The sequence below is a fragment of the Tachyglossus aculeatus genome, chromosome 1, assembly GCF_015852505.1.
Source record: "Tachyglossus aculeatus isolate mTacAcu1 chromosome 1, mTacAcu1.pri, whole genome shotgun sequence".
Classification (NCBI taxonomy): Eukaryota; Metazoa; Chordata; class Mammalia; order Monotremata; family Tachyglossidae; genus Tachyglossus; species Tachyglossus aculeatus.
The window spans coordinates 76014965-76024693 of NC_052066.1; the positions used below are offsets into that span (position 1 = coordinate 76014965).

The window sequence follows — 9729 nt, forward strand, 5'->3', positions numbered from 1 at the left end:
GAAATACAGAAGTAGTTTACCATCACCTTCTTCCATGAAGTAAACTTGAATTTTCACCCTGACTCTCTCCCATGCCGCTGCTGCCCAGCACAGTAGGGACTGTCTCTATGTGTTGCCAATTTGTACTTCCCAAGCGCTTAGTACAGTGCTCTGCACATAGTATGCGCTCAATAAATGCAATTGATTGATTGATTGATTGATTTTGACTTGTGGCAGATCGCCTTCCACTCACTAGCCACTGGCCAAGCTAGGAATGGAATGGGTAGGCCTCTGCTTGACTCTCCCTCCCATAGTCGAGACTGGTAGAGTACTGGAAACTCTCCAGGTGTGACCCTGAGAGGGGAGGATAAATATCATTACAACTAATTATATTCAGGGTTTATTATCTGAGAGAACCTGGAAGGCCAGAATTGTTAGATTAGCAGTATTACCTGCAGCCAGTCTTTGATGAGAGTTGTGCATTTTCAACACATCCCATCGGAGGTCCTATTAGAATTGGAAAGATAATTTTCAGTCAGCATTCAGTTGTATTTATTGAGCACTTACTATAGGCAGATCATTGTATTAAGCACTTGGGAGACTACAATATAATAATAATAATGATAATAATGGCATTTATTAAGCACTTACTACATGCAAAGCACTGTTCTAAGCGCTGGGGAGGTTACAAGGTGATCAAGTTGCCCCTCATGGGGCTCACAGTCTTAATCCCCATTTTACAGATGAGGTAACTGAGGCACAGAGAAGTTAAGTGACTTGCCCAAAGTCACACAGCTGACAATTGGCGGAGCCGGGATTTGAACACATGACCTCTGGACTCCAAAGCCCGGGCTCTTTCCTATTGAGCCACGCTGCTTCTCTTATAACAATATAATAGACACATTCCCTGCCCACAACAAGCTTACAGAAGAAAGAAAAAAGAAAAGGAGAAAATACATTTCCCTGGAAACAGATAGGCTGACTTTAGCATCTGTAAGGAATTACTAGTATTATTATTATTACATTTATTAAGCTTACTATGCTTACTTAAGCACTTACCTATTTACTAAACATTTACTATGTAGCAAGCACTGTTATAAGCTCTGGGGTAGAAACAAGTTAATCAGGTCAGACACAGTCCCTGTTCCACATGAGGGTAACGGTCTAAATCTGAGGGAGAACTGGTATTGAATCCCCATTTTAGAGATGAGGGAAACTGAGGCACAGAGAAGTTAAGTTATTTGCCCAAGATCACCTAGCAGGCAGCTGCTAGAGCCAAGGTTAGAACACAAGGCCTCCACCTTCCAGACCTGTGATTTTTCCACTAGGCAAAACTGTTCGTCCATGGTGATCCTGCTTAGAGCCTAAGCCCAGAGTTCTCTTGAGGGGTGAGAGGGGTGAACAGAAAACCTCCTTCTCTTCCCTTCTGTTGCTGATGAAAGGAATTGTTCTTCCTTCAGCTCTTAGGAACAGTAGGGACCGTCTCTATATGTTGCCAACTTGTACTTCCCAAGCGCTTAGTACAGTGCTGTGTACACAGTAAGCACTCAACAAATACGATTGAATGAATGAATGAATGAATATTTATTACTCTATTTTACTTGTACATATTTATTCTATTTATTTTATTTTGTTAATACGTTTTGTTGTCTGTCTCCCCCTTCTAGACAGTGAGCCCGCTGTTGGGTAGGGACCGTCTCTATATGGTGCTAACTTGTACTTCCCAAGCGCTTAGTACAGTGCTCTGCACACAATAAGCACTCAATAAATATGATTGATTGATCGATTGATTGATAGATTCTACATAGTAAGAAAGCTTTGTCACCTATGTAAGCTGATGGGAAGGTGGGGCAGTGAAGTGAGGGCTGGTGACACGTTTTGGGGTCTTCATCATCATCATCATCATCAATGACATTTATTGATCACTTGCTACGTGCAGAGCACTGTACTAAGCACTTGAAAGAGTACAACAGGGTTGGTAGACGGGTTTTTTTGTCCACAGTGTGTAAAATCTCAGTTTATGGTTTTAAATCAACAGCGTGGCTCAGTGGAAAGAGCCCAGGACTGGGAGTCAGAGTCTATGGATTCTAATGACTGGCTCCACCACATGTCTGCTGTGTGATCTTGGGCAAGTTACTTCACTTCACTTAGCCTCAGTTACCTCATTTGAAAAATGGGGATTAAGACTGTGAAGCCCACGTGGGGCAACCTGATCACCTTGTATCCCCCCAGCGCTTAGAACAGTGCTTTGCACATAGTAAGCACTTAAAAAATGTCATTATTATTATCATTATTATTATTAAATTGTACTTTCTTACACCCTTTTCAATCCTATCTATGATTAAAATATTATGTGTTGCCCATTAAATCAATCAATTAGTGGTAGTTATTGAGTTCTTACTGTGTGCAGAGCACTATACTAAGCACTCTGTAAAGAGTTGTAGACACATTCCCTGCCCACTTTTTAAATGAATGGATTGATCAATAGATTAATCCATTGATCCATTTGCTTTAGCTTCTAGGGACTTTAGCAAGTTGGCTCCTGACTCACAAGATAAGGGTATCTAATCAAACACCTTCCCTCCTCTTAATGATCTGCTTCCATCAAGGTTGGACAGAGGTGAGGGGAAGGTCTGAAATAAACAAACCAACTCAGATAACTCTCCTTCAGTGAGGGATGAGCCAAACTGAGGTAGGTAGGTCAGTCCTAATTGTTAATTAACACTAATAGATCATATTCATTCATTCAATCGCATTTAAGTGCTTGGCACATAGTAAGCACTTAACAATCATTATTATAATTATTTTTTATTAAGCGCTACTGTGTGCAGAACAATGTACTAAGTGCTTGGAAAGTACAATTTGGCAACATATAGAGATAGTCCCTAACCAACAATGGGCTCACGGTCTACAAGGGAGAGACAGACAACAAAACAAAACAAATAGACAGGTGTCAATGCCATCAGAATAGATAAATTATAGATATATACACATCATTAACAAAATAGAGTAATAAATATGTATAAATATGCACAAGTGCTGTGGGGAGGGGAAGGAGGTAGGGCAGAAGGAGGGAGTGGGGGTGATGGGGAGGGGAGGAGGAGTAGAGGAAAAGGGGGGCTCAGTTGGGGAAGGCCTCCTGGAGGAGGCGAGTTCTCAGTAGGGCTTTGAAGGGGGAAGAGAGGTAATTTGGAGGATGTGAGCGGGGAAGGCATTCCAGGCCAGAGGTAGGACATGGGCCAGGAGTCAACGGTGGGACAGGCGAGAATGAGGCACAGTGAGGAGGTTAGCAGCATAAGAGTATGCAGGCTGGGCTATAGAAGGAGAGAAGGGAGGTGAGGTAAGAGGGGGCAAGGTGATGGAGAGCTCTGAAGCCAATAGTGAGGAGTTTTTGCTTCATGCGAAGGTTGATGGGCAACCACTGGAGATTTTTGAGGAGGGTAGTGACATGCCCAGAGCGTTTCTGTAGAAATATAATCCGAGCAGCAGAGTGAAGTATAGAATGAAGTGGGCAGAGACAGGAGGATGGGATATCAGAAAGGAGGCCGATGCAGTAATCCAGTTGGGATAGAATGAGAGATGGAACTAACAAGGTAACGCTTTGGATGGAGAGGAAAGGGCAGATCTTGGTGATGCTATCCAGGTGAGACCGGCAGGTTTTGGTGATGGATTGAATAGGTCGTATATGAGCACCACTACTGGGAGTGGTGAGGTGAAATACCCTGGCCCTAGTAAAGCTCTCCTCCTTCTGGCTGGATTAACGTTGGTCCCTCTCAGGCCATTGCCATTGCATGCTCTATTATTATTATTATTAATATCATTAATAATATTATTAATAACTTTACTAATATTTATATTAATAATAACAATAACATTAATAATGTTAATAGCATTAATAATAATGATATTTGCTAAGCAATTACTATGTGCCAAGCATGGTTCTAAGCATTGGGGTCGATACAAGTTCATCAGGTTGGACACAGTCCCTGTCCCACATGGGGCTCACACTCTTATCCCCATTATACAGATGAGTCAACTGAGTCCCAAGAAGTGAAGTGACTTGCTCAAAGTCACACAGCAGACATGTGGAGCAGGCAGGATTAGAGCCCATATCCTTTTCACTCCCAGGCTCATGCTCTATCCACTAAGCCACGTGCATACTAATGGAAAGACTCCGAGACTATATCAACTTTTCCAAGTCCGATCTGCAAGAAAAAGACAGCATTTAAGCTGTTGTGATCGTACGTTTGTGTTTTCTCAGCAAGGATGCACCTAGGCTTTTGGAAAGCAGTTTTAATAGCCCAGTGTAAGAAAGCTTGCTGGAACTGGTGTCATGCCTCTGATTGTGATCGCTCAGAATTTTGTACAGAGTCTCCAATTTCAGTTATCATTCCAGTGATTTAGTTCTCCTAGGAAGCAGCCTGGTCTGGTGAAAGAGCATGGATCTTGGGGTCAGAGGACCTGAGTTCTAATCTTGGCTCCTTCCCTTGTCTGCTGTGTGACCTTGGGCAAGTCACTTCACTTCTCTGTACCTCAGTAACTCATCTATAAAAAGGGAATTAAGATGGTGAGCCTTAATGTGGGACAGGTACAGTGTCCAACCTGATTAACTTGTATCCACCCCAGCACTTAGTACAGTGCCGGGCACATAGCAAGTTTACTTGTTTTGATGTCTGCTTCCCCCATTCTAGACTGTAAGCCTGATGTGGGCAAGGATTGTCTCTATTGCTGAATTGTACTTTCCAAGTGCTTAGTTCAGTGCTCTGCACACAGTAAGTGTTCAATAAATGCAATTGAAAGAATGAATGAATGAAAGTTCTTACCAAATACTATTTTTTAATAGAGATTAAGGCATGCAATAAAGGATAGGAGTAGGGGGCAGTAAAAGGGGAAAATGGAAAAGTCAAGAAAAGGAAAATGAAGGGTCAGTGGAGTAAGAAACAGGCTGGGGACAGGAAAAGGAGAGGAACATTGGTGGGGAAAGTGGAAGATGGGTGGAAAACAGGGTGTGTGGTAGGGAAGAGAATGGTAGGGGTATGTGTATATTCTGAATTTATAAGCATTTGCTAGTCCACGGGTTATTTGCTTTTTAATAGTCTTCCTGTGTGGAAACTCTGACTCAGTGATTAGCTCTTTGAGTCCCTGAACCCCTTGGACCAGAGCAAAAACAAGTTACACGGTGGTTTCAGGCAGAAAACCAGATATCTGGAAAAAGAACCAAGCACCCTGATTGGAATCAAACACTAAAGTTATTTCATTTCAGCTTCATTTGCTGCATTCTCCCTCTCCTTCCCATCGTTGGAGAAAACTATATAGTTGGGGCCAATCGTTTGAGGTCAAACATGGGTATGTAATGTAAGGAATCAAAAGACTATTTTTCTGTTGCTTAGGAAAGATCCAACGTATCCTTCCCGAGGCAAATGCCAGAAGGATTCCCTTCACAATGCTCTGCATGTCACATTGATTTTTAAGAGGGGCAATTGATTTCCAACTCTTTGATGTAAAAAACCTACATTTGGCCTCTGAAATGTACTTCTGATGTCAAGGGGCCCCGGGTGATCCCACGATTATCTCTTTATCAGCTGATGATTCATTAAAAGCAACAACTCTCTAGTTAAGCACCTCACAGAAGGGTGATGGAGCTAGCTACCTGAGCCCTTCAGAAGATGAATACTTGGCCTCTGGCTGTGAGTCAGAGGATGGGTCAACTTCCATAAAAAAAACCCACTGGATATATAAACCAGAGTTAAGAGAGTCCATACTGGGCATGACTAATGTTACATCCAACCCACTATTCTGTCTCTGATGATGGGCAACAAAGAATACATGGGAGAACAGGCTAATGGTTGCCCTCTCACATCTAGCTTCCCACTGGAGACTGCTCCAAACTATATGGAATTTATCAGCAAAATAAAGACTTTCTGCTTTTCCATTCCTACGATGGGTAGATTAATCATGAGCCGTGAGAGAAGTAACACTCCCTGATTGTTTCAAGAAGTCTGCTAATAGCTTAGTACACTAAATACGCGGTATCAGTCCAGCAAAGGTATCGTATGCCTTTAGGAAACAGACTGACAGCTCACCCACTGCTGTGGGCAAGAGGTGTGAACAGCTGGAACAAATGTTCTTTCTTTTCCACTAAATTATACATTATACCTGTCGAGAATAAAGCATTCCATCCCAGCACTGGAGAAATGGATTTTTAAGGAGCCTTCCCATCTATCAATTCAGCTATTGATTATCTGTGAAAGGTCATTGAATCTGGAGGATAATGAATGGGAGACTTCATCTCTAACAGACCAGGCTAAGTGTGTTCATAAGTTTAACTCCAGGAACTTCATAATATTTAAAGATGCATTAAGGAAGCGATAATATATGGGACCACTTACACATTGGCTTTCTGATTACTAATAACAGGTTTGTTAAGTGGAGGGAAGTGGAAGATTGATTAAGCTACCTAAAGACCGCCCCACCTCGAGCTTTCCTCATTGTCTCAAGACACTATGATTTTAACTGAAGACAATGTTCTGCATGATAATGAGGAGAGTTGCCATTATTTAGGGAGAATTGGCCTGTGTTTGTTCTTCCCATTATTGGCCTTCAAGTTCTCAGTTGATGTTTCAACATTTAGTGATCGGGTCTCACTGCAATAGAAGTGGTTATCCATCCTAACCATAGTCAAGAGGGGCAGAGAATAGTAAAGAAAATCCATGGTCTAAGTTCACGAACTTGAGTAGGTTGGCAGGGACTAAATTCATAGCTATCTATAAGCCAGGGCTTCCTTCATCTCCTGGGTGGTTTTTCACCTGGTGCTTGAGAAGCAATCAATCAATCAATCATATTTATTGAGCGCTTACTGTGCGCAGAGCACTGTACTAAGTGCTAGAAGCAGTGTGGCCTAGTGGAAAGAGCATGGTTCTTGGAATCAGAGGATCTGGACTGTAAGCCTTGTTTTGCCATATGCCTGATGTGTAATCTTGGGGAACTCATTTCACTTCTCTGTGCCTCAATTTTCTCATCTGTAAAATGGGTGTTAAGTATCTGCTCTCAACCCAATTTATTCATTCATTCATTCAATCGTATTTATTGAGTGCTTACTGTGTGCAGAGCACTGTAGTACTAAGCGCTTGGGAAGTACAAGTTGGCATAGACCTTGGTTTTCATGTGGTATAGAGGTTGTCAGATTTGATTAGCTTTTATACATCCCAGTACTTACAATAGTGCTTGGCACATAATCAGCACACAGCAAATACCACGATACTTCTTCTTGTCTTCTTTTACATCTGCTTCATATTAATCTTCTTTGCATTCATTTTCAACACCTCCTTCTTCTTTGACTTCATCTTCGTCTTCTTCTCCTTCTTCTTCTTCCTCATCCTGATTTAGATACTTATGTGACTCATCCCTCAAAAAAATAAATAATATTCTCTATCTCAGGAACTCAGAAGTGCACTGATTATGGTAGAGAAGTAGTGTTGTCTAATGGATAAAGCATGAGCCTGGGTTCTAATCCCAGGTCTGCCACTTGTCTGCTGTGTGACCTCGGGCAAATCTCTTTACTTCAGTGTGTCAGTTGCCTCATCTGTTAAATGGGGATTAATAATGATAATAATAATAATAATACTGATGATATTTGTTAAGCACTTACTTTGTGCCAGGCACTATACTAAGGACTGGGGTGGATACAAGCAAATCAGGTTGAAGACAGTTCCCTTTCTCATGTGGGGCTCACAGTCTCAATGCCCATTTTACAGATGAGGTAACTGAGGTACAGAGAACTGAGGTGACTTGCCCAAGGTCACAGTAGACAAGTGGTGGATCTGGGATCAGAACTCATGACTTTCTGAATCCCAGGCCAGTGCTCTGTCCACTATGCCATACTGCTTCTCTCTAAAGACTGTGATCTCTACGTCGGATACAGACTGTGTCAAACCCGATTATTTTGCATGTACCCCAGCATTTAGTAGAGTGTTTGGTACCTAGTAAGTGCTTGACAGATACCACAATTATTGCTATTTTCAGTACTGTGATTTTGTAAAGGTATCCAGTGATCAATCAATAAATGAATCATTTTTAGTGAGCACTTACTGTGCACAGATCATTAAATTAAGCCCTTGGGAAAGTACAATACAAACTGGTTGGTAGTCGCTAGTCCTACACAAAAAGGAATTTGTAGTCTACAGAAGAATTTAGTCTAAAATATCAAATTGAGGTGGTGGGGAAGGAGAGCTCTCTTTTGTTATTAATGCAGAACATCTAGTGGGCAGTAATCAATCAACCAATCAGTCATATTTATTGAGCACTTACTGTATATAGAGCACTGTACTAAGCACTTGAGGGAGTACAATATAACAATATAACAGATGCATTCCCTGCCCACTATGACCTTACAGTTATTATTATTAATCAATCAATCGTATTTATTGAGCGCTTACTATGTGCAGAGCACTGTACTAAGCGCTTGGGAAGTACAAATTGGCAACACATAGAGACAGTCCCTACCCAACAGTGGGCTCACAGTCTAAAAGGGGGAGACAGATAATTAAAATACCATGATAATTATTATTATCATGGTATTTGTTAAGTGCTTAAGAGCACAGGCTTGGGAGTCAGAGGTCATGGGTTCTAATCCCTGCTCCACCACTTATGAGCTGTGTGACTTGGGCAAGACACTTAACTTCTCTGTGCCTCAGTTACCTCATCTGTAAAACGGAGATGAAGACTGTGAGCCCATGTGGGGCAACCTGACAACCTTGTATCTACCCCAGCACTTAGAACAGTGCTTGACACATAGTAAGTGCTTAATAAATATTATTATCATTGTCGTTGTTGTTGTTGTTATTATTATTATTTTGTGCCAGGCACTGTACTAAGCACTGTACAAGCAAATCAGTTTGGACACAGTCCCTGTCCCATATGGCGCTTATAGCCTCAATCTCCAATTTATAGATGAGGTAACTGAGGCACCAGAGAAGTTAAGTGACTTGCCTAAGATCACACAGCAGATGAGTGGCGGAGCCAGGATTAGAACCAACAACCTTCTGACTCGGAGGCCCGTGCTCTATCCACTAGGCCATGCTGCTTCACTACAGTCTAGTGATTGATTAGTGAATATCTTTGGCCAAATTGTAAACTCCTTCAGGGCAGGGGTCATGTCTGCTAATCCTATTGTACTCTCCAAATTGCTAAGTACTCTTCACACAATGTGTTTAATATTGATTGATGGATTGAAATGTTACTTAGAACCTCATCCATCTAAAATAGATTACCTATGGGCATACCAGTAGTCAGGGGGAAGACAAGATGACTTTCGAATCTCCAAGGGTCTCTTTAAATTTATAGCATTACTGAAATGTTTGGAACATAAACAACTTAAGAGTGTTGTAGAAAAAAAAAACTTTGCAGTGAACACAGTCCTCTCATATTTTGAAGATGCAGAGATCTAGCTTTATCAAATTGCACAGAAAAAAGATGTTATAAATATTTTGGTAAATCAGTTTTCCCTTAATTACTTAGACAGCACTGAAAGTGTAGGTGAATTGAGGAATGTATGTGCTAATGTAAATATCACATTCCTCCCCGCACAACCATAAATGTGTGAACACACAGATGCCATGAGATATGCATACTTTTTCTTTTTCCTTAGATCTGATAGGGAGTGGAGAACTGTGTCAAGGTTATTTAGGAATAGACTTGTCCAGGAACATTTTGGCAAATCATTTATTTAACAGGGCAATTTGGAGATATAAT

General features: G+C 41.4%; 1 non-coding gene across 1 annotated transcript; it reads right to left on the reverse strand.

Annotated features, from left to right (window-relative positions):
* Positions 1-205: 205 nt before the first annotated feature.
* Positions 206-343, reverse strand: LOC119936178. Its single transcript, XR_005453658.1, has one exon. It is a non-coding gene; the product is annotated as a small nucleolar RNA SNORA7 (small nucleolar RNA).
* Positions 344-9729: the final 9386 nt, after the last annotated feature.